Raw genomic sequence first — 26,013 nt, forward strand, 5'->3', positions numbered from 1 at the left:
CTACGTCCTACGTTACCCTAGTCCGACACCAGATATTGTGCTGCAGGCATAGTAAAGCCAGGTGGCGCAAGAGAGCGAGTAAAGGAGGGGAAGAGGAAGACATGCTGTTTAAACTTTTTGCCGTCCGCGGGTATTTGGTTAAAAATCTAATGTTCATGTTTTCTAATTGGGTACCCCAGAGTTCGACTGCAGCCACTAATGCGAAAATCTCTATCAGTGCTAGATCGCGTCCCCAGCCTGCAGAAGCCCATGACTCAGGCCAGTTGCCTTTGCACCATTGGTTTTGGTACGTTGATGCGAAACCAGCAGTGCAGTTCCCCCCTCCACTAGGCCTATTTTCCTGTTTGATACCTCAGGTGCCATGACGCAGGTAAGGCCATTGTAGGAGTTTAGGAATGTCCTCCAGACAAGTAGGTCTGCCTTCAAAGATCGAGTGACTCTAATTCTATGGCCAGGCTGAGTAGCGCCTTTTGTTGCCAGTGATAACTGACGAGAGAAGGCTCTGCCAACCAGCATAACGTGGCAGGTGAAATTGAGCAGACCTAGCAGGGACTGCAGTTGATGAAGTGTGACTTTTTTGACCTCACAGAAACTTTCCACCATCCGCAATGTTTTTTCCAATTTATCGGCTGGTAGGCGAAAAACCATCGCGTTATTGTCTATTTCAATGCCCAAAAAAGGCAGAACATTGCAGGGGCCTACTGTTTTTTCAGGTGATAATGGTACCCCGAACTTACTCGAAATAAATTTAAATTTTTCGAGAAGGAAGTGGTAGAGTTTAGAGTCTTCTGGGCCCACGAATAAAAAATTGTTGAGGTAGTGGATTGTTGAATTACTGACTGTCTCGTAGCGAACGACCTAGTCTAGGAAAGTACTGAACAGCTCAAAGTAGTGACATGAGATGGAACAGCCCATCGGTAGGCACATATCGTAATAAAAGAGCTGTGTTAGCGCCACAGACTGTGAGGAGGAATACCCTGGAGTGGACCCTCTGGACCGTGGCACCGAGGGACCCCGGACGAGCAACCTGGTGTGACCGACCCCTATACAGGGATCGTTAGGCGCAAGACCAGAGACTCGAATGCCACGGCAGCCGGAACCAAGAGGGGCGGCTCGGAATGGTGCACAGGGCGTGAGCAGGAACAGACACAGGACTTGAACAGGCACGGTTACCGGACTGGAGCAGGCACGGAGACAGGACTGGAGCCGGCACGGACACAGGACTTGAACAGGCAAGGACACAGGACTGGAGCTGGCACTGACACTGGACTGGAACAGGCACGGACACTGGACTGGAACAGACACGGACACTGGACTGGAGCAGGCACGGAGACAGGACTGGAGCCGGCACGGACACAGGACTTGAACAGGCAAGGACACAGGACTGGAGCTGGCACGGACACTGGACTGGAACAGGCACGGACACTGGACTGGAACAGGCACGGAGACAGGACTGGAGCAGGCACGGACACAGGACTTGAACAGGCAAGGACACAGGACTGGAGCTGGCACGGACACTGGACTGGAACAGGCACGGACACTGGACTGGAACAGGCACGGAGACAGGACTGGAGCAGGCACGGAGACAGGACTGGAACAGGCATGGAGACAGGACTGGAGCAGGCTCGGAGACAGGACTGGAGCAGGCACGGAGACAGGACTGGAACAGGCTCAGAGACAGGACTGGAACAGGCTCGGAGACAGGACTGGAACAGACACGGACACAGGACAGGTACGGGCACGGACACAGGACTGGAGCAGGGCTGGAAGCAAGCACAGAGGTTAGGCAGCGAGCCGGATTCCAGCAGAGTACACAGGGCCTGAGGCGCAGAAGGAAACAACCACGGTCAGGCGCCTCCAGTAAGGGAGGGCGGCCTGATATGGCTGCTGCTGAGCCCTCATTGGTCCGGCGGTGCAATTGGGGCAGGGCACCGCCGGAACCCAGCTTAGCGGCGGAGGACCGGCCGCGACCTACTGCGCATGCGCGGGACCCGCGGTGACGTCACCAGCCGTGGGCCGGAGGAAGGGAGAGGCCGACGCCGGGGCTGGAGGAAGCGAGGCTGCTGGAGGGAGCGCGGCTGCCGGACGAGGTGAGTATCGCTGCGCGCACGGGGGCGCAGGGCTGGGAGCGTGACAGGGGGATCGGGGACCGTGACAGTACCCCCCCCTTAAGCCGCCCCCCGCTCCGGTTGGCAAAAAATTTCCTGAGAATGTGGGGGGCGTTGATGTTCTCCCGGGGCTCCCAGGATCTCTCCTCAGGACCAAACCCCTCCCAGTCAACAAGGAAAAAGGTCCTCCCTCTAACTCTCCTCATGGCGAGAATATCCCTCACCTCGAAAGTATCATCCGAGCCCACAGGCTGAGGAGCTGGAGTGGGTGAAGGATGGAATTGATTCAGGACCACAGGTTTCAGGAGGGAGACGTGGAAGGTGTTCGGGATACGGAGCGAAGCAGGCAACCTCAATTTGTAGGCGACTTCATTGACTTGATCCAGGACCTCAAAAGGACCTATGTACCGGGGGCCCAGCTTATAAGAGGGTAGTTTCAGTCGAATGTACTTGGATGAGAGCCAGACCTTATCCCCAATGTGAAACGGTGGAGGGTCCAGCCTCCTCTTGTCTGCGTGGTTCTTCATTCGCTCACTGGCCCTTTTGAGAGTGGAGTTGGTCTCGGACCAGATTTCAGAGAATTCCTGGAACAAGGAGTTGGCTGCCGGTACTTCAGAGGTTGGAGCGACAGGAAGAGGTATGTTAGGGTGTTTGCCGAATACCACAAAAAAGGGCGATTTAGTAGAGGATTCGCCGGCATGATTGTTGTAGGCGAATTCTGCCCAAGGAAGCAGATCAGCCCAATTATCCTGGTGGCCGTTGGAAAAATGCCGAAGGTATGCAGTCAGGATCTGGTTAGTTCGTTCCGCTTGCCCATTGGTTTGTGGATGATAGGCAGAAGAAAAATCCAAGGAAATATCCAGAAGTTTGCAAAGTGCTCTCCAAAATTTTGCCGTAAACTGTACCCCACGATCAGAGACAATTCGTTCAGGTAGACCATGTAGTCTGAAAATCTGATGGACGAAGATCTTGGCTAATCCGGGTGCGCAAGGGAGGCCGCTTAGCGGAATGAAATGCGCCATTTTAGAAAAGCGGTCCACTACCACAAGAATCACCGTACAGCCAGACGAACGGGGCAGATCCGTGATAAAGTCCATGGCGATATTCTCCAAAGGCGACTTCGGTACCGGCAGGGGAAGCAGCAGGCCAAATGGAGGACGACGGGGTGTCTTATTCCTAGCACAGGAGGAACAGGAGGCGACAAAGTCTGCCACATCTTGACGGAGAGTGGGCCACCAATAATACCGCGTTATGAGGGCCAGGGTCTTCCCAATTCCGGCATGACCAGCCAGTTTGGAGGAATGCCCCCACAGAAGAACTCTCCTCTTAACGTCCTCTGGTACGAGAGTCTTGCCCGGAGGTGGAGAAAGCAGAGACAACGGAGCCACTGTGATTATCTTCGTAGGCTCGATAACATGGGAAGGTTCCTCCCCAGATTCAGTTGGTTGAAAGACTCTGGATAGAGCATCGGCTTTAGCGTTCTTGTCTCCAGGGCGGAAGTGCAGCTCGAAATCAAAGCGGGCAAAAAACAGAGACTATCTAGCCTGACGAGGATTGAGTCTCTGGGCGGTCTGGAGGTAGGCTAGATTTTTGTGGTCAGAGTAAACAATAAAAGGGTGAACTGCTCCTTCCAGAAGGTGACGCCACTCCTCCAATGCCAACTTCATGGCCAGAAGCTCACGGTCGCCAATCGAATAGTTACACTCTGCCGGCGAAAAGGCTCTGGAGAAAAAGCCACAAGGATGTAGGCGGCCCGAACCGGTCCTCTGGGACAAGACAGCCCCGGTGCCAGTCGAGGAAGCGTCCACCTCCAGCACGAAAGGCTTGCCGCTCTCAGGACGGATCAATACGGGAGCTGTGGAAAAAGCTTGTTTTAGCAACTGGAAGGCCTCTTCGGCTTCAGGTGTCCAGGAGTTGGCAGAGATCCCCTCTCGGGTAAGGGCCGAGATCGGCCTGGAGAGCGAGGAGAAGTGCGGAATGAACTGCCGATAGTAGTTCGCGAAGCCCAAGAAACGTTGAATAGCTCTTAAGCCAGCGGGGCGAGGCCACTTGAGAATGGCGGAGAGTTTCTCGGGATCCATCTGAAGCCCGGCATCGGAGATGATGTAGCCCAGAAAAGGCAGGGAGGTCTGTTCGAACAGGCACTTCTCCATCTTGGCATATAGACGATTCTCTCGAAGACGCCGAAGAACAAGGCGGACAGTCCTCCTGTGGGATGGAAGATCCGGGGAGAAGACCAGAATGTCATCCAGGTAGACTACGACACAGGAGTACAGGAGGTCTCGGAAGATTTCATTGACGAACTCCTGGAACACCGCCGGGGCATTGCACAGACCGAATGGCATCACCAAGTACTCATAATGACCGTCACGGGTGTTAAAGGCGGTCTTCCATTCATCGCCGGCACGGATGCGGATGAGGTTGTATGCCCCCCTGAGATCCAGTTTGGAGAAGATGCGTGCCCCCCTGAGACGGTCAAACAACTCCGGGATAAGAGGAAGTGGGTACCGGTTTTTGATAGTGATGTTGTTCAATCCTCTATAATCGATACATGGGCGCAGCGAACCGTCTTTCTTTTTAACGAAAAAGAACCCGGCGCCGGCAGGAGATGAAGACTTCCGAATGAATCCCTTGGCAAGGTTCTCCGTGACGTATTCGGACATGGCGGCGGATTCTGCAGGGGACAGCGGGTAGATCCTGCCCCTGGGAGGAGTAGAACCGGGGATAAGCTCAATCGGGCAGTCGAAGGCTCGATGCGGTGGAAGAACCTCCGACTCCTTCTTGTCGAAAATGTCTGCATAAGCCCAATAGGCGGAAGGAAGCCCAGAGAGATCCTGAGGTGGGCGAACGGGAACCACTGGCTGAATGGGGTTCAGACAGCGACCATGACACGGGTCTCCCCAGCGCAAGACCTCCCCGGTCGACCAGTTGAGAACCGGCTGGTGTGTCCGTAACCACGGGAGACCGAGGAGAATGGCATGAGACAAGTCGGGCAGCACATAGAAGGCTACTTTTTCACGGTGGAGGGCACCGACTTGCAAGATTACCACTTCTGTGACCGTGGTGATGGAGTCCAACAACGGTCGGCCATCAACGGAAGCGATAATCCGAGGGTTCTTCAGGGAGACCACGGGAATCCGATATTTGTCCACCACTTCACGCCGGATGAAGTTGCCTGCTGAGCCCGAATCCACATAGGCCACCTCGGACCCACGCCTCCCCCCTGAAAGCAGAAGAACGGAAAGTGTGAGGGCCTGAGAGGAATCATAATCACCTAGGAAGGCCTCTCTTACCTGGCCTAGGTGGAAGAGTTTCCCGGTCTCTCAGGACAAGAGCGGATGAAGTGGGATGCCCCTCCACAGTAAAGACAAAGCCCTTGCTCCCGTCTCTCCCTCTGACGTCTCTCAGCCATCCGAACCCGATCTACCTGCATGGGCTCAGGGGGCGGAGTATGTCCAGGACCAGGCGGACGAGGATTAAAGGACCGGCTAGCGATCTGGGCCGGCCTAATGGGCCTCCTATCCCTCGCCGTTTCCCGGGCGCGCTCCTGGAACCTGAGGTCAATTCGATTGGCCAGGGAGATGAGGTCCTCGAGGTTGGTGGGGGTATCACGCCCCGCCAACTCGTCCTTAATTCTGCCCGACAACCCACGCCAAAAGGCCCCGACCAATGCCGCGTTATTCCGACCCAATTCGGAGGACATGGTGCGGAACCGAATGGCGTATTGACCAACAGTCAGGGAGCCCTGGTGTAGGTTGAAAAGAGATTCGGTAAGCGAGGCTACCCGTCCAGGCTCATCGAACACCTTACGAAAGGTGTCCAGGAAGAGCGGGATGTTAGAAACAATAGGATCGTCCCTCTCCCAGAGCGGATTTAACCAAGATAAGGCCTCTCCCTCCAGATGGGACATGATGAATGCCACCTTGGCCCGATCGGAAGGATACTGATGAGGCTGAAGCTCAAAATGCAAGCCACACTGGTTTAGGAACCCTCTACACTGTCTGGGGTCCCCAGCGTATCGGGGTGGTTTGGCAAGGCGAGGAGAGGGGAACGGAGCGGGACTGGGGATGGCGGCCGAGGCCGCAGCGGCGGACTGGAGATCTCCCAGACGGCTATCTACCGAGGCCATATATGACAAAATGTGGGACTGAGCGTCCCGCTGCTGGCTCAACTCCTGCTGGAGGCCGGCCAGCTGTGCGGCATTCCCCGGATCGGCCGCCTGGAGAGCGGACAAGCGGGACTCCATGGCCTTCATGACCGACATAATGCGCCCCTGGTTCTCCCGAAAAAAGAGAAGCTCCTTTTGACCGGGAGCGGCAGCACCGGCGGGATCCATGGCCTGACCGTACTGTTAGCGCCACAGACTGTGAGGAGGAATACCCTGGAGTGGACCCTCTGGACCGTGGCACCGAGGGACCCCGGACGAGCAACCTGGTGTGACCGACCCCTATACAGGGATCGTTAGGCGCAAGACCAGAGACTCGAATGCCACGGCAGCCGGAACCAAGAGGGGCGGCTCGGAATGGTGCACAGGGCGTGAGCAGGAACAGACACAGGACTTGAACAGGCACGGTTACTGGACTGGAGCAGGCACGGAGACAGGACTGGAGCCGGCGCGGACACAGGACTTGAACAGGCAAGGACACAGGACTGGAGCTGGCACTGACACTGGACTGGAACAGGCACGGACACAGGACTGGAGCTGGCACTGACACTGGACTGGAACAGGCACGGACACTGGACTGGAGCAGGCACGGAGACAGGACTGGAGCCGGCACGGACACAGGACTTGAACAGGCAAGGACACAGGACTGGAGCTGGCACGGACACAGGACTGGAACAGGCACGGACACTGGACTGGAACAGGCACGGAGACAGGACTGGAGCAGGCACGGACACAGGACTTGAACAGGCAAGGACACAGGACTGGAGCTGGCACGGACACTGGACTGGAACAGGCACGGACACTGGACTGGAACAGGCACGGAGACAGGACTGGAGCAGGCACAGAGACAGGACTGGAACAGGCACGGAGACAGGACTGGAACAGGCACGGAGACAGGACTGGAACAGGCTCGGAGACAGGACTGGAACAGGCACGGACACAGGACTGGAAGAGGCTCGGAGACAGGACTGGAACAGGCTCGGAGACAGGACTGGAACAGACATGGACACAGGACAGGTACGGGCACGGACACAGGACTGGAGCAGGGCTGGAAGCAAGCACAGAGGTTAGGCAGCGAGCCGGATTCCAGCGGAGTACACAGGGCCTGAGGCGCAGAAGGAAACAACCACGGTCAGGCGCCTCCAGTAAGGGAGGGCGGCCTGATATGGCTGCTGCTGAGCCCCCATTGGTCCGGCGGTGCAATTGGGGCAGGGCACCGCCGGAACCCAGCTTAGCGGCGGAGGACCGGCCGTGACCTACTGCGCATGCGCGGGACCCGCGGTGACGTTACCAGCCGTGGGCCGGAGGAAGGGAGAGGCCGACGCCGGGGCTGGAGGAAGCGAGGCTGCTGGAGGGAGCGCGGCTGCTGGACGAGGTGAGTATCGCTGCGCGCACGGGGGCGCAGGGCTGGGAGCATGACAGGGGGATCGGGGACCATGACAAGCTGGTCCACCCTGCAACCTAGGAGGTGAAAGCATTCAGGATGGACGGGTAGCAGCTGGAAAGCCGATAACAACAGCTACCAGGGGTCAGCCGAGGAGAAAGAGGAAGCACTGATCCCTGGTAACTGGATTTAACCCCTGTGGGTGTGGCTGGCTGCCCCTTCCTCTTTTCCCCATTGGTCATTCAGGGGTCCCAATAGAGCATCACCTGGAGGGAATAGTGATAAGGGGGAATTCTGGCACCGTAATCTGACTCTCTAGCTAAATATATGGGGGCTATGCAGTCAGAGGCACGATCCTTAGTCAGTGCCATTCTAGCTTAAGAGACCGTGGCCCGGCTGAAAAATACAGATCTGCTCCATTGACCATCACTGAACCCATAAATACGATGGGGGTAGTCAGGATTTTGACCCACCAGTCAACTTAGCCCCATTGATACGTGTGTGAAAGCCAGAAGACCCACAAGTCGCCTGGCTCCATGGAGATGTACAAGTTGCGTTTAGCACAGGTCGCCGCACCGTCAAAACAACGCATGGGGAGGCATCTGCATACATTGGCACGGCCTGCGTACCCAATGCTAATGATAGGGTGCGCAGGGCGCATGCCGACAGAGGCGGAGCTGACAGGAGGAGGTACGAGCGTCGGCGGAGCTTCACAGAGGAAGTCCGCAGCCTACCGCAGCTCCTTCATACGCAAATGTGAAACCGGTCTTACTGTGTCAAGCATGTGATGTTTGTTCAAACTTATCTGTGGCAAGTATCAGGTGTGGGCAATATGAAAACCACACCTGAAAGCAAATAAAAAGGGGAGAGTTATTGTCTCAATATTTGCATTGTGTGTCTGTGTGTGCCACACTAAGCATGGAGAACAGAAAGAGGAGAGGATAACTCTGAGGACTTCAGTACCAAAACAGTTGAAAAAAAAAATCAACAATCTCAAGTTAAAAAGTAAATCTCCAGAGCTCTTGATATTCCTTTGTCCACAGTGTACAACATAATCAAGATTATTACAACCCATGGCATTGTAGATATTCTCAATGTATAAGGAAGTCAGAGAAAAATTGATGAAAGGTTGCAATGCAGGATAGTCTGGGTGGTGGATAAGCAGTCCTAATCAAGTTCCAAAAGAAATTCAAGCTGTTCTGCAGGCTCAGGGTTCATCAGTGTCAGTGTAATACACTGGACGCCGGGGGGGGGAACCTTCATAGAATATCGGAGTCAGATAAACCCAACAAAGACTACTTTTCAAAGTCACATTTAGCAGTAAAAAATATTCAATTTTATTACACATTTCTTACAAAAAATTACATATTTTATACAGAATGAGTCAATATCAAGGTGGAGACATGTTAGAGGGGCAAATCAGGTACAAGGTATAGAGCACCTATCAATATTATACCCCTAAAGAAAGGGGGAGAAAAATTGTCACACCCTAATTAAGACATAGGGGAGAGTGGAATGGGAGTCAAATTTTATATAAACGTTGTGTACAACACACCTTTACTTGTTAAGTTCATCTCGGAACAACTCATGCCATTGTCACCAATCAATTCAAAAGTGAAGGCAAAAACATAACCCAGAGTTGTTCACTTCACAAAGGGAGGTGAAAAAAAGTAATAGTCTTTTACCTATACTCCCATTATATCAAGCCACTCACCTACTATCTATAGTCAGGGAACCGCTAAAGTGCTATTGATAGTGCCATATTGTGCGTCACCTTACCCATATAGGGTCCTGAGGAGCCTCTCTGCTGCCCGGGGGGTAGCCTCATCAGCCGCTCCGGTACTCACTGTGCTGGAGGCAGCTTCATTCCAGTTATGTTGCTCACTTCTGGGGATCAAAAGACTGTAGGCAGAGGCCGGAATAACTTTTAACAGTTCAACTTTCTTTAACTAAGGGCACAGCACATCCAACACACCTTTAGGACTCTTGACACGGTACCAACAATACATCTTCCACAGCAGCACACAGCTTCTTCACAGCTACAACTGAGTGAACCACACAATGACAACGGAACGAAACACCCGGTGAATACGGCACTTCGACCTCTCTTCCTGCGACCGACTTCAGCCCACGAAGGTACAGGTCTACTAGGTCGTCCACCCCCTTATGGTAGTCCTGTCCGTGCACTTGGCTTGTGGCCCACATGACTACTTGATCAGCTCCTGCGCTCTGGCTGTCACTTCCAACAGGGACTCTTTCACTGACCTCCTTGGCTTGACAGCTTCTAGATACAGGCTGACTTCTCCACAGACTGGCTTCACTATCACATCAGCTTCCAGATACAGGTTGATGTCTCTCCACAGTGACTCTCTCACTGGCTTCACAAGCTCTTCAGCTTCCAGTCTCAGGCTGATGGCTCCTCAGTGGCTCTCCCACTGGCTGCTGCTGTATTCAATACACTCCACTTCTCTACTCAGGATGGCTGAGAGACTCTACTTCACTTTGTGTCTCTATCAGCCAGGCTTGTCAGGAATTCTGCCTCCTCACCAGTTCTAGAGGCTACCCCTGGCTGAACTGAACTAAACCAGGAAATCTCTCTCCCCTTAGTTCCCAGTTAACCACTCCTCTAATACCCCCCTAGTGGCTACAATCTGAATGTGCTCAGTGCCCCCATCTAATGTCAATTCTCAATAACTACACTGTCTCTACAAGTCTATCTAAATAATGTCATGTCACATATACTGCACACAAACATGTCAATCATAACAAAATAAACAATGACATCAAAATCGCCAGGACTATTTTGTGGCACCTTCTTACATCAGCATGAACTGTCAATATTTAACTGAGAAGAAATGATATGGCAGAAGACCCCAGAGGACACAACTGCTATCACAGCGACTTAAATAAGCTAGACTGCAGTTTGTGAAAATGTGGGTGAGTAAGCTAAAAGGCTTCTGGGAAAGCATCTTGTGGACAGATGGGGCAAAGAAAGAACTTTTTGGTAAAGCACATCATTCTTCTGTTTACCAAAACAAGTATGAGGCCTGCAAAGAAAAAAATATCAGTTCCTACAATCAAATAAGTGTTTGTTTTGTCATTTCTGGCATTTGATGCCTTGGCTGTGCAAGACATATTGCAATCTCAAGAATAGAGATAAGTGAATTTATTCGGAAAGTGCCAATCTCAAAGTCTGCTCGAATATTGCACATTCAGATTTGTTTTCGGATTCCCAAGGATTTTCCTCAAAATAGGCAAAATTCGGCCAAAATCTGGTAAATGATCGAGTTTCCACTAATGCTATTGTTAGGACTTTAGCTAGGATAGTGGTGCTGTATGATGAGCTAGGAGACGTCTTTGATGAAGTGAGCGAGTGCGGAAAGGTCAGAGTGGCGGACTGTTGTTTTTTATTTACTTAATGTGTGCAGATTCTGGTAGTCAATCAGGGCGCAGAAACCATCCACAACGTTCAGACACATGGGTTTTTGTCATTGGCTGCTGAAGTCACATGGCTCTCTCTATATAAAAGCAGATGTGTGGCTTTGGTGCCATTTTGTGACTATAACAGCATAGTGAGGCTACTGCAAGTAGTCAGATAGTTAGGCTTTTTTTGTCAGATTGTTCAGATAGATAAGACTGTCAAATCGACCTTCCAGCATATCAGTCGTTTGTGCTAACTGTGTGGTTCACCCATGAGTCCATATTTCAGCATCCACATCCTTTGTGCTAATTGTGTGGTCCAGCCATGAGTCCACATTTCAGCCTCTACATCCTTTGTGCTAACTGTGTGGTCAAGACACCAGTCCAAATTTCAGTATCTAAATCCTTAGTGCTAATTCTGTAGTCCAGCCACACTATCTCAGCAAATAACTACTGATTGTTAACATAGTGACAAGTGACTGACAGATCTGGACCTAGGGTTATCAAACAGCTGTTTGAAAGAAGGGAAGGGTACATCCAACATGAGTGGAAAAAACGAGGTCAGGTGGAAGTGGGAATAGGCTTGGTGTTCGAGGTGTATGTGGGGTAGGTGATAATGTTACTGAAAGCTCTACTGAACAAACACTGGCTCGTCCTATACAAAGATGACTGACAACATCTGTTACTGGATACTGGACGGGCTACTCGACTCCCTTTCTTTGGCAGTCGAACAGCGGTACGCCTTATAGATGAGGGCGAGAAATAGCATGTGCTCCAGTGGATTTCAAATGCTGCATCAAGTGGCCTCTCCTCCTTTTCCTCCACCTTAACATCACACACAGTACAGTCCTCCTTGCTTCCGCCCGGGTCACAATTCTCTAACCGCCTGACTGTGGAAAACCACAGATGGGTGAGTCTGCAGAGCTATTCAGACATTCTATTCCATGGGCATCAAATTTCTGAGAAGGATGTCTCTCAGGGCGATGATCAGGAGAACAGAAAGGATGATGATGAGGTTGTAGATCCCACTTGGTGTGAACCCAGAGGCACGCAGCTGAGTAGCTCAGCAGAGGAGAAAGAGGAGGAGATTACATAGCGGCCATCAGTGTAGAAAAGAAGTGATGCAACCATGACTATCACTGCATCCTCAGCCACAACTCTGGCTGTGGCCAGCAGTGGTCACGGGTCGGCAGTTCACAGAGGTAGCTAGGGTTGCCTAGCTTGGGACTTTGAGACAGCTAAGGATCACCCAACCCACATTATCTGCCACCTTTGTCAAAAACGACTCAGTAGATGCAAAAATTGCAATATTTTGACTACTACATGCATGAACCGGCATATGTGTGATCAACATGCGTCAGTCTGGGAATCTCACTGCGCTAAAATATGGCCTAGTGGGCCTCATCAACCTCCCGCCGCCCTCTCAACTTTATCTGCTACTTCTTCCTCCTCCGTTACCGTGGTAAGTGTTCTCACACAGGTCTCCGATCACAGAACCTCCACTTGTTTACCAATTACAGTTGGGGGTGAGTGAGAGCCCGTCAGCTGTTATAAAAGTGGACATGCCTGTCATTTTAGACCGATCTCAGACACTGCCCACCACATTTTTCTCAATCCACTATAACATCTCCGCCTGCACCTCACTGACAGTGCAGCAGTTTGTTGTGTTCACCCTACTCCACCCTCTCAGCACAGCAGCCAGTCCTCAAAAACGCAGTTGTGGTAATATAAAAAATTGTTTCCTCCTACACTTGGCCAAGCTAAGAGCTTGAACGTCACCATCTGTAACCTATTGGCCACCTATTGGCTGCCTTTCCACCTGGTGGATACAGACTATTTCCAAAATCTGCCGATGCATACTCCCAGTTGCCCAGTCGCCATTACTTCTCTAAGAGAGATGTACCTGCGCTACACCAGCATGTCACAGACAACATCACCCATTCCTTGAAAAAATGTATGTCCGACAGTGTGCATTTCACCACAGACACCTGGACAAGCAAACATGGCCAGGGGCGTTACATCTGACTGGGCACTGGGTAACTGGTGGCTAAGGGGGCAGGCAGGGAAGGGGCTTCTCCACAAGTCTTGGAATCCACAAGGCTTGCAGGTGTAGGTAGGAGTGCCACAAACAGACTGAAACAGAGACTGATGTGCGTCCAACAGGTCCTCCTTTATTGGCCGTCCTCTCAACGACCGCAGCACCACACAGCTGCTGCACAACGAGCTCTGCACACAGGCCCGGGTACCTTTCCCTTTCTTCTGTCTTCCTGAATGACGTCCCTCGCGGCTCTTTCAATGTGGCTGCCCTAGGCCTAGACCACCACAGCGCTTCACTCGTCCGAGTCTGTCCATCTCTGGTACCTCCCGGGCTCTCTCTGTCCTGCGGCTCTCCTGTCAGGACCACCCCCCTGACCGTCTCTCTCACCAGTCCTTCCTGGAGCTTCTTCTTGTCCTGCCGATCCCTCCAGTCTTCTTCACTCCTGAGCTCCTCTCCCTGGACTGACTTTCTGGAACTCTCTCCAACTATATATATCCCCTCCCTGGGAATTCCCCCTAGAGCTCCTGTAACCCTGCCCCCCATGACTTTGCGGTTTCGTAGCCATAAGCTGATGTTAAGCCCTGCTCTCACTGCTCCCTGCTCCCATCTTGTGGCCAAACGGCTGTACTATACCTTCCTTCATTTCTGCTGTCCTTGGTCTCCCCCTAGTGGCAAAAACCCTGTACTTCAACATTCTTCTCCTCTGTCTAGCTGTCTCCCACCTTCATATACAGCAGTCCAGCATATTGCACATTAACCCTTCCTGCTGCAGACAGGTCCATAGGTCAGTACACTTCCCCTACACAGGTCAAACCTTGTTATCTAACTCTTCCTCCACCTCTCCGTTAAGGATACATGCGCCCCACTCATTATTGCATTATTGCAGTCTGTGACATCTTTGTTGTGGCTTCTGTGGCTATTGCTGCAGATATTAGTAACCATTTTTGAAATATGTTGGGTCTCCATCTGGTGGGTTGCCTGTAGTGGCAGGGGTCTCAGAGCCCCATTATGCTATTACTTTTGTGGGTCCATTAATATCACTTTTTCCTGGTCTCTGCCCCTAATTTTGGTAAAAGTTTGGACTCCAAGTTGGGTCTCCTTCACCTGTTTTAACTGTAGCAGCAGGGCTGTCAGACCAGCAGGCCTGCACTCTCTTTCAGTCAACTACCTGTAGAACTATCCTTAAATTTTTCTAATAGTAGTCTGCAAAGCTGATATTTGTGCCACTTGAGCAGAAAAGCAGTTTGAGCTGTTGCATGAGGATCAGGGCTTCCAGCGCAGCAGACCTACACCAGTACCTCACCCACCTCTTAATTTGAACTTAAATTCAAAGCTCTTAATGCTGCCCCAAACCCTGTGTCGTGCTGTGTGTCTATTGATGCCACTTTTCCTGGTGTCTGCCCATAATTTGAGCGGTTTTGGCAGCTTTTGGGCACCTCTGAAGGTGTTGTCCATGCGTTTAGTTTGGCCTCCCATTGAATTCAGTGGGGTTCGGTTCTGTTCGGCAAACATCAGGAAGTTCGCCAATCCGAACCGAACCTTGAAAGATCTGCTCATCTGTACTCAAGGTCACCAATGGATTTTAAATCCCATTGAATACCTGTGAAGAGATCTTAAAATTGATGTTGGGAGAAGGCAGCCTTCAAATATGAGGGACCTGGAACAGTCTGCAAAAGAAGACTAGTCAAAAATTCCATTTCAGAGTTGTAAGAAGCTTGTTTATGGAAGCGATGAATTGCAATTGTGTATTTCACAGGGTGCGCAATGAAATATTAAGTTGATGGTGCCAACAGTTTTATCTGGCCCAATTTTGGAGTTTTATGTGAAGTGATATTCAACTTGCCTTTCTTTCTGTTCCAATACACACAAAGGAAATAATAATGTGTATAATATAACATGTAGAATTGCAATAATTTTACGGAACAATTTCAAGGGTGCCAACACTTTCAGTCATTACTATATTGTGATGCAGTGACCCCTGTGACAGCTAGGGGGAGCTGTATGGGCTTCCCAGGACATGCATGCAGGCGTTTCCTTTATTGTGATGGGGAAATGGTGAGCGGCAGGATTGTAAATGGGTGATATGTATCACAAGGGTGGGTGCCTTGTGATGGAAGCTGGAACGTGTATTGATCAGCAGAGGTACTGCTGAGGGTTTGTTACTTTGTATAAGGGAAGCTTCCAGGTGACTTGGTGAGATGGGTGGGACCAGTCACCTACAAACCCACCCAGGTGTGTGTGTCTGAATGCCCAAAGTAAAGCCTGTATGTGTATGGCTGGGTGTGTGTAATAGGACCTGTAGTGAGGTCATGACCATGTGATCCATATCTCACCTGTGGGTGTGGATATGTACCATATAATGTGCCTGAGGTCTGGTCACATGGGAGAGAGTGTGTACCTGAATGGTTCAGGGTGCAAGGTCCTGGAGGGTCAGTGTTGGGAGATTCTGGGAGAAGAATCAGATCCCTGGAGCACGTGCTGTGACCTTGGACCTGGTGAGGCGTGAGTGTTGGACGGTCTCAGGAGGAGACGGACGTCCTCTATAGCACCCGCTGAGACCCTGACTCCGTCAGAAAGAATGTCAGCTGAAAGTCACTATACTGTATAAATCTTTACTGTAATTTCTGTAATGTGGTTGGCAGGACTAGTATCTACCACTATATGGTCACTGAACTGTGGTAATAAATCAGTCTTTTTAAACCCTTAGCGACTGCTGATAAGGGGCCTTATTCCCTCATTGACGTTTTAAATTGGAGATTGGGGATAAAGAGTATAGTGCCCCCCCAGTGCCTGAAAATCTCCAGGGTTTCAACTACTGGGTATAGCCGAGACCCTGGAGAACACGACCAGGGCCAGATTTTTTGGTCCCCAATCACGTCAATGAATAACGGCGATCAAGTAATAAAAAACAGTTCATCTCTCTCCTCCTACATGATGTACATGTCAGAGGAGAAAGAAATGATGTCCACAAGCTCCCCTCCCCGGTACCCCCCGTGCCCTCCTGCTCCGTCCCCAAGCCTCCTCTTGGGCGCATGCGCAATGCGTCTGCAGAGATCTGCCAGTCAGCACCTGGCAACAGCAGTGATTTTTCCTATTCGTGCCTTTCAATCACTGTGTGACCCCATCATAGTGACCAAAAGCCAATAATTAGTAAATCATCCCACCCATGTGATCCCCTTAGTCAGATTAAATTTTTTTATTTTAGAAATTATATTTACTTCTTGCTTTGCCGTTACGGTTGGGCTCCAATACAGGGTTTAAAAAAAAAAAAGAATACTAGTGTTGAGCGCAAGTTCTTGGTATTCAAGTTTTCATTGGGTGCTTGGGTATGCACCGAGCATCGCGGGTGCTTGAATGACATGCTCAAGCTCCTGCCTCGCATATTTTGCAGCTGCTAGACGGACAAAAAAACATGCAGGGATTGCCTGCCATAAACAGACACGCAACACTGAACGTTAATGACGACATATTCAATATGAGAACCTAAAGTTATCAAATTGTTTTTGGTACCTTTGGATTCAAAATCCTCACTATACCCCTGGAAAAAATCCTTGATGTGTGTAGTTTCCAAAATGGGTGAGTTGTTGCTGTTTTGGTGCCTTAGGGGCCCTGCAAATGTTATAGGTTGCCTGTGATCTATTTCAGCTAATTTGTGTTCCAAAATTCAAATATTGCTCTTTCTGTTCCGAGCTCTGTCGTTTCTCGAAATAGAATTTTTAAAATTACATGTGGGGTATTGCCACGTTCGTAACAAAGTGGGTAACAAACTGAGGGGTCCACTTTTTGGTGTTACCTCTAGCAAAAGTGGGGCTAAAACAACAATTTTGTGAAAAAAAAATAACTTTTTCAATATGAGAACCTAATGTTATCAAATTCTGTGTTGTAGTTGTGTGTTCAAAATGCTCAATATACCCCTGAATTAAATTCTTGAGGGGTGTAGTTTCCAAAATGGGTCACTTGTGGGGGGATTCTTCTGATTAGGCACCCTAGGGGCCATGCAAATGGGACATGGTAACCCACCATGTTTCAGCCAAATTTGTGTTCCAAAATTCAAATATTGCTATTGGCGTCTGTCCAAACAGAACTTTTTGACTACATGTGGAGTATCACCACATTTATAAGAAAGTGGGTAGCAAACTGTGGGATCCACTTTTTGGTGTTATTTCTTGCAAAAGTGAGAAATTTAGGGCTAATGCAACTTTTTCAATATGATGATCTAATGCTATCTACTGTATGATGATCTATGTAATATGTACCTTACTGAACGACTCCTCCAATGCGCCTTTAGTTGCGAAGCACTCCAGTACTTAGTTACCCTGGAATGCCTCTCTCTAGGTGTTACTAATCTCTACTTGAATGACAGACAGCTGTAGCCTGCTTCGGGGACTCCTCTCTGCGTCCCAGCTCACTATCCATTTGCTGTTGTGTCCCAAGTCTATGATGGGAGTAAGGCATTAGTGGCTCACTACTCCTCCGGTGTCTGTTGCCGGACATAAAGATCCAATCAACCTCGGGGACCGGGCTCCGGCCTTTGCGCTCTGGACTGGAAGGGTTCTCTCTCTTTCTCAACCTGCTTCCCACCGTCCTTCTATTCTCCTTCGTTCCGATCTGTTCTCTCTCTCTTATGGAATCTGTAGTCTCCAGTCTTCGTCTCTTTCGCCTTCTCTTCCTTTCCCGTGCCAGCTGGCTCAGGTCACTGAGGCAGCTGCAGCACTCCTTCCTCCATCCCTCTTCCAGGGATCCTCACTCCTGTCTGAGTGACTTCCTTTCTCTCTCACCTTCTGTCAGACTGACCTGACCTGAAATCCTACACCTTCCCTCTCTTTTATATCTAGCTCCACCCGCCTCCCCAGCACCTCCCGTGTTACGAAGCCAGGGACCACAAAAGGCATCCTATGACCTTTCCAGCATAAAGCATGGATCGGTCCCTGCTGAACTATCCTGTGTGTGGGGTGCAGGTGTTGGAATGTGAAAGGGAGTTCCCACCCTACCTGGATGGTGGGGTACCACACCTTAGGAGAAGGTGCAGTACCTCTGTGGCGACTGAAGCCTCAGGGGCGCCACAAACTAGCAAGCCGGAGGCAGAGGCACCTTTAAGTACCTTAGCTACAAGTCACAGTTATCTTCTCCGGAAAGGCAGCCATAAGGGAGCAAGAGAACGCAACGAGGACGTTACCCGACAAGGTCCGTGGCTGCTGGACTGGAACACTGACTGTGAAGTGTTGGGAAGGAAGAGGAGTAGAAAAGCCAGCACAGTGAGATGGCCAGGAAATGCACATACTGAAGGGAGTACTGGAAGGGTGTTCTCCATCTGCCTGGGCGTTGACTGAGCCCCTCACCTGGAGGACGCAGCACCAAGCGGGCAGCTGTGCACACCAGAACTGTGAGTAAAACCTTGGAACTGCATTCAGCTGTGTCCTCTGAATTCTTTCTGCAACACCTACTCAGCACTGCAACACCTATCATCATCAAATACAACATCTTTTCTATCACTACTGCCCTGGGACAAAGCTCTGCCTGTGGAGAGCTATTCCAACTCTGCTGCATCACACCATCAGTCCTTGAGGATTTGCATTGCAGCGCTGGTCGCCTCTGACCAGAAACCACAGGTGGCGTCACAAGCACTTTATTTTTCCCCTGTAAATATCCCCTTTTATTGGATGCCCAGGGCCATGGACCAGGTCACAGCTGCCGTGACACATCCCTTTAAGTATCGGCCTGGTACTGAATATCCCCACTGCCCTGGCGGGCGCTCCACGTGTACTTTGTACTTTCTATTTCCTCCCCAGCCAATAGTTTGGAGGCATTATGTATATATTGCTTCCTCTCCACTAGGGAGGTGGCTGAGCAACCTTCCTGTTTCAGTCTATGTTGTGTAAGGTTGCATACCAGTGCTAATCCTGCCTGTTGTACACTAAGTACAAATCCTGCCTATTATACTCCAAGTACAAATCCTGCCTGTTGTACTCCAAGTACCAATCCTGCCTGCTGTACTGTAATTACCAATCCTGCCTGCTGTACTCTAAGTGCAAATCCTGCTTGCTGCACTCTGAAGCAAATCCTGCCTGCCGCACTCTGAAACTAATCCTGCCTGCCGCACTCTGAAACTAATCCTGCCTGCTGCATTCTTAAGCAAATCCCGCTTGCTGCACTCTGAAGCAAATCATGCCTGCTGCACTCTGAAACTAATCCTGCCTGCTGCATTCTGAATCTAATCCTGCCTGCTGTGCTCTGAGGCAAATCCTGCTTCTTATACTCTGAAGCAATTCCTGCCCGCTGCACTCTGAAACTAATCCTGCCTGTTGCACTCTGAATCTAATCCTGCCTGCTGCACTCTGAATCTAATCCTTCTTGCTGCACTCTGAAGCAAATTCTGCCTGCTGCACTCTGAGGCAAATCCTGTTTGCTGCACTCTGAAGAAAAACTTGCTTGCTGCACTCTGACACAAACTCTGTCTCTGACACAAACTTTGTCTGCTGCACTCTGATACGAACTTGGTCAGCTGCACTCTGATACAAGCTCTGCCTGCTGCTCCATCCAGTCTGCCCATTGGGTCCAGCTGCTGCGTGACCATTGGTCTGTCCTGGAGTGGCACCTGGCGTTCATTGGAAGCCAAGTCTAACCTCACCATCAGAGGCTCTAGTGAATAGTCAGGTGATCACTTAGTCATGCCCCTCCAGGCTTTCTGTGGTTCGCGGCACAGTGGTTCCACAAACCACGAACATGACATCGGAATGTGGCCGGGAATTAGTATGCATGCCACATACTTATAACAATAATGTATTTCAGTCATTATGTAGTGGTAGGTGTATGGTGGTATTATTGGTCTTTGTACAGTGCGTGTTGTTATTCATTATTAATTTCACTATTTTTAAACCTTTTTACATTTATTTAGAGGTAGTGGTCATATTATAATATTATCAACTCACTGTGTAGTGGTAATTTTAGCCAACGTTATGTAGCGGTATTTTTTTGGCTGTGTATAGTAGCAATTTTGGTTAGATTGTTTTTTGTATAGTGTGTTTTAGAGTTAATAAAACTGGCATACTGTAATTATATATGTATAGATCATCTTTTAAGTAGCAGGAAGGTTATATGGGGAGATATGTGCTTTAGGGTTTGGACTCCTGATCTTTTAGGACACTTGCAACACTCCAGAAGATAGGCTTGTGCCAACTTGGACTGAGTGATCCATGGAAAAATTTAGAGACGTGTCTGATTTTGATGTGACTGTCATGTTAAAATCAGTAATGTAAGTCTATGGGTTCATGAAAAAAATCAAGCCGCACTAGGATGACATCTGAGTGGAGTCTGATTTTGACAGACCGACTGTAACGATCAACGTGTGACTGGACACAGCGCCTCCAGCAGGGCGAATTTATGGCACACGTAACCCTAGATACATTGCTTCCATCCAGGCAAATTTAAATAATAATGGGACGTGCAGCCGGATACACCGCCTCCAGCTGGCGAATTTAAGAAGTACACTTAAAACTGGATACCCCGCCTCCAGCTGGCGAATTTAAATAATAAGGGTAAACACCAGGGAACAATTACAGTGGTGGGCCCTGCACTAGGGAATGGGGACGTGGAGACCTCCTGCACACCCCTGAGCCAGTGACCCTGCACTCCTCAACAGTCCCTATGCCGGTTCCGCACCGGGCGCCGATCGGGAATCTAGAAACCCTGACTCGCCCTGCACCTAGTCCCTCACTAGGGAATTGGTCGGTGCGGAAACTAATCCCACCACTGTACTAGAACACACATAAGGAAAGTCACAAACAGGGATAAAGAAACACTTAGCTCTCTCTGTGCTAATGCTCCAGCACAGAGTCCAGCAACCGAATGGAGCCTTCCACCTGAATAGCTGCCACCAAGCTCTGACAGAGCAGCAAGGAAATCCCTTCTGTGACTCCTTCCACAACAGTGTAAAGAACTCTCTCCAGCTCCTTCCTCCACCAATGTTGGTTGCAAAAGAACAACTATCACCAACACTAATTGCAACACCTGACACTCTCTTATAGTGGAGCCAGAGCAATCACACCTGCTTTATTAATCATGTGCACTTTAACTAAAGTGTAATACCACTAACCACCACCGGGGTAACTTAGACCAAACGACACCACGTGTAATGACCCTAATGGCCACCGGGGGCAAAAACTCCCTTTGGCACATAGCCAAGGAAAAAAAAGTTCACTATATACATTAACTCTGTCAGATCAAACTCAGATCATGACACTGACATAATGGATAAGGTTGAGTAACCTTTTTTCTCTCCATGTCCAAGAAAAACTGAAGCCACTCTTCAAACTCTGATCAAAGTCTGATCAGAATAATCGGAACATTTTTATTGGATGTGGAGTCATCAGTCGTGCAAACTTACCCTTCAAGGGAGTCTGTCATCTGCAAAACTCAGTGTAACCTAACAAGATGGTCAAATAGAATGCCTGATGTTTAGTGTTCTTAACTTTGCATATCCAGAAAATTATCTCTAATCCTGATGCAAATTGTAGGTGCTCGGTGCACGCTAGGAGTGGCCCAAACTCTCAGGCTGTGTGCACACGCTGCGGATTTTGCTGCGGTTCCGCTGCGGTTTTGGCCGCTGCGGACCCGCAGCAGTTTTTGCTGCGGTGTACAGTACCATGATTCCCTATGGGAATCAAAAACCGCAATGCAGACGGTGCGGAATTTTCCGCGCGGATTATCTGCGGTTTTCAATCCGCAGAAAGAATTGACATGTCAGTTCTTTCTGCGGATTCCCCTGCGGTTTGCCATCTCCTCCATTGAGGAGATGAAAAACCGCAGGGCCAAACCGCAGAGCAATCCGCAGGTAAAACCGCAGGTCTTCTGACCTGCGGTTTCACCTGCGGATTTTACAAAATCCGCGCGGATGAATCTGCACCTAATCCGCAGTGTGTGCACACACAGCCTCAGGCCATGTGCACAAGTTGAGTATTTGTAAGCCAAAACCAGATGTGGAAACAATCAGAGGAAAAATAAAATAGAAACACGTCACCACTTCTGGATTCATCACCCACTCCTGGTTTTGGCTTTCAGATAGTGAGGTAAAATACTGACCAAATACTGATAGTGTGTACGTGACCTATGTCTAAACTGAAAATTCAGTCATGCAAAGACAGGAGAGTTGGATGTGCGTGCACCTGCTCCACCCCTAAAGGATCAGTGTGTGCACGCACAGATGAGTTTTCACCTCAGACAGTATTGTCAATTAGCAAAGGGGGAGGTATGAAGCGGTACACTGACTGGCAACAATAAGGGTGCACCCAGCCCATATTTCTATAAGGATTAAAGATAATTTTCTGTATAATCAAAGCTAAGGCTAATGTACCCTATAAAACAATCTGATTAGTCTAAACTGAGTTTTGGGAATGACCAACTTCCTTAACCCCTTCACCCCCAAGGGTGGTTTGCACGTTCATGACCGGGCCAATTTTTACAATTCTGACCACTGTACCTTTATGAGGTCATAACTCTGGAACGCTTCCATTGATCCCAGTGATTCTGACATTGTTTTCTCGTGACATATTGTACTTCATGTTAGTGGTAAAATTTCATTCAAATAACTTGCGTTTATTTGTGAAAAAAATGGAAATTTGGCAAAAATTTTGAAAATTTCGCAATTTTCCAACTTTGAATTTTTATGCCCTTAAATCACAGAGATACGGCACACAAAAAACTTGATAAGTAACATTTCCCACATGTTTACTTTACATCAGCACAATTTTGGAACCAAAATTTTTTTTGTTAGGAAGCTATAAGGGTTAAAAGTTGACCAGCGATTTCTCATTTTTACAACACCATTTTATTTTTAGGACCACATCACATTTGAAGCCACTTTGAGGGGTCTATATGATAGAAAATACCCAAAAGTGACACCATTCTAAAAACTGAACCCCTTAAGGTGCTCAAAACCACATTCAAGAAGTTTATTAACCCATTAGGTGCATCACAGGAATTTTTTTGAATATTTAAAAAGAAATGAACATCTAACTTTTTTTCACAAAAAAAATACTTCAGGTTCAATTTTTTTTATTTTACCAAGGGTAACAGGAGAAATTAGACTGCAAAAGTTATTGTGCAATTTGTCCTGAGTACGCTGATACCTGATTTGTGGGGGGGAACGACTGTTTCGGCGCATGGCAGAGCTCAGAATGGAAGGAGCGCCGTTTGACTTTTTCAATGCAAAATTGGCTGGAATTCAGATCGGACGCCATGTCACGTTTGGAGAGTCCCTGATGTACCTAAACAGTGGAAACCCCCTACAAGTGACCCCATTTTGGAAACTAGACCCCCCAAGGAACTTATCTAGATATGTGGTGAGAACTTTGAACCCACAAGGGCTTTACAGAAGTTTATAACGTACAGCGGTACAATTAAAAAATCATATTTTTTCCACAAAAATGATCTTTTCACCCCAATTTTTATTTTCCCAAGGGTAACAGGACCCTAAAAGTTATTGTGCAATTTGTCCTGAGTACGCTGATACCCCACATGTGGGGGTAAACCACTATTTGGGCGCATGGCAGAGCTCGGAAGGGAAGCAATGCCATTTGACGTTTTTGGCTGGAATTGAGATCGGACACCATGTCGCATTTGGAAAACCCCTGATGTACCAAAACAGTGGAAACCCCCCACAAATGACACCATTTTGGAAACTAGACCCCCTAAGGAACTTATCTAGATGTGTGGTGAGAACTTTGAACCCCCATGGGCTTCACAGAAGTTTATAACATACAGCCATACAATTAAAAAATCATATTTTTTCCACAAAAATGATCTTTTCACCCTCAATTCTTATTTTTCCAAGGGTAACAGGACCCTAAAAGTTATTGTGCAATTTGTCCTGAGTACGCTGATACCCCACATGTGGGGGTAAACCACTATTTGGGCGCATGGCAGAGCTCGGAAGGGAAGCAGCGCCATTTGACGTTTTTGGCTGGAATTGCGATCGGACACCATGTCGCATTTGGAAAACCCCTGATGTACCAAAACAGTGGAAATCCCCCACAAATGACACCATTTTGGAAACTAGACCCCCTAAGGAACTTATCTAGATGTGTGGTGAGCACTTTGACCCCCCCAGTGCTTCACAGAAGTTTATAATGCCCGGGCGTGAAAATAAATAATTCGTATTTTTTCCACAAACATGATCTTTTAGTCACCATTTTTTTATTTTCCCAAGGGTACCAGGAGAAATTGGACCCCAAAAGTTGTTGTCCAATTTGTCCTGAGTATGCTGATACCCCATATGTGGGAGAAAACTACTGTATGGGCACACGTCGGGGCTCGGAAGGGAAGTAGTGACGTTTTGGAATGCAGACTTTGATGGAATGGTCTGCGGGTGTCATGTTGCCTTTGGAGAGCCCCTAATGTACCTAAACAGTGGAAAACCCCCACAAATGACACCATTTTGTAAACTAGACCCCCCAAGGAACTTATCTAGATGTGTGGTGAGCACTTTGACCCCCCCAGTGCTTCACAGAAGTTTATAACGCTCGGGCGTGAAAATAAAAAATTCGTATTTTTTCCACAAACATGATCTTTTAGTCACCATTTTTTTATTTTCCCAAGGGTACCAGGAGAAATTGGACCCCAAAAGTTGTTGTCCAATTTGTCCTGAGTATGCTGATACCCCATATGTGGGTGAAAACTACTGTATGGGCACACGTCGGGGCTCGGAAGGGAAGTAGTGACGTTTTGGTACGCAGACTTTGATGGAATGGTCTGCAGGTGTCATGTTGCCTTTGGAGAGCCCCTAATGTACCTAAACAGTGGAAACCCCCCACAAATGACCCCATTTTGAAAACTAGACCCACTAAGGAACTTATCTAGATGTGAGGTGAGCACTTTGAACCCCCAAGGGCTTCACAGAAGTTTATAATGCCAGGGCATGAAAATAAAAAAAATCGTATTTTTTCCAGAAACATGATAAATTAGTCCGCAATTTTTTCATTTTCCCAAGGGTAACAGGAGAAATTGGACCCCAAAAGTTGTTGTCCAATTTGGCCTGAGTACGCTGACGCCCCATATGTGGGCGAAAACTACTGTATGGACACACGTCGGGGCTCGGAAGGGAAGCAGTGACGTTTTGGAATGCAGACTTTGATGGAATGGTCTGCGGGTGTCATGTGCGTTTGGAGAGCCCCTGATGTACCTAAACTATTGAAACTCCCCACAAGTGACCCCATTTTGGACACTAGACCCCCCACGGAACTTATCTAGATGTGTGGTGAGCACTTTGAACCCCCAAGTGCTTCACAGAAGTTTATAACACTCGGACGTGAAAATAAAAAAATCATTTTTTTCCACAAAAATGATATTTTTGCCCCCAATTTTTTATTTTCCTAAGGGTAACAGGAGAAATTGGACCCCAAAAATTGTTTTGCAATTTGTCCTGAGTAGGCTGATACCCTACATGTGGGGGTAAAACACTGTTTGGGCGCATGGCAGAGCTTGGAAGGGAAGGAGCACCATTTGACTTTTTCAACTCAGAATTGGCTGGAATTGAGATCAGACGCCATGTTGCATTTGGAGAGCCCCTGATGTGCCCAAACAGTGGAAACCCCCAATTATAACTCCAACCCTAACCCCAACACACCCCTAACCCTAATCTGAGCCCTAGCCCTAACCCTAGCCCTAACCCTAACCCTAACCCTAGCCCTAACCCTAGCCCTAGCCCTAACCCTAGCCCTAACCCTAGCCCTAACCCTAAGGCTGTGTGCACACGCTGCGGATTTTGATGCGGTTCCGCAGCGGTTTTGGCTGCTGCGGACCCCAGTACCATGATTCCCTATGGGAATCAAAAACCGCAGTGCAGACGGTGCGGAATTTTCCGCGCGGATTATCTGCGGTTTTCAATCCGCAGAAAGAATTGACA

General features: G+C 49.1%; 1 protein-coding gene across 1 annotated transcript in view; it reads right to left on the reverse strand.

The window, feature by feature from the left end:
- STK32A (serine/threonine kinase 32A) overlaps nt 1-26,013 on the reverse strand; it is a 449,372-nt gene that overhangs the window by 350,435 nt on the left and 72,924 nt on the right. The window lies entirely within an intron of this gene.

Source organism: Dendrobates tinctorius, unplaced genomic scaffold (assembly GCF_039654945.1).
Source record: "Dendrobates tinctorius isolate UK_male_01 unplaced genomic scaffold, ASM3965494v1 ptg000043l, whole genome shotgun sequence".
NCBI lineage: Eukaryota > Metazoa > Chordata > Amphibia > Anura > Dendrobatidae > Dendrobates > Dendrobates tinctorius.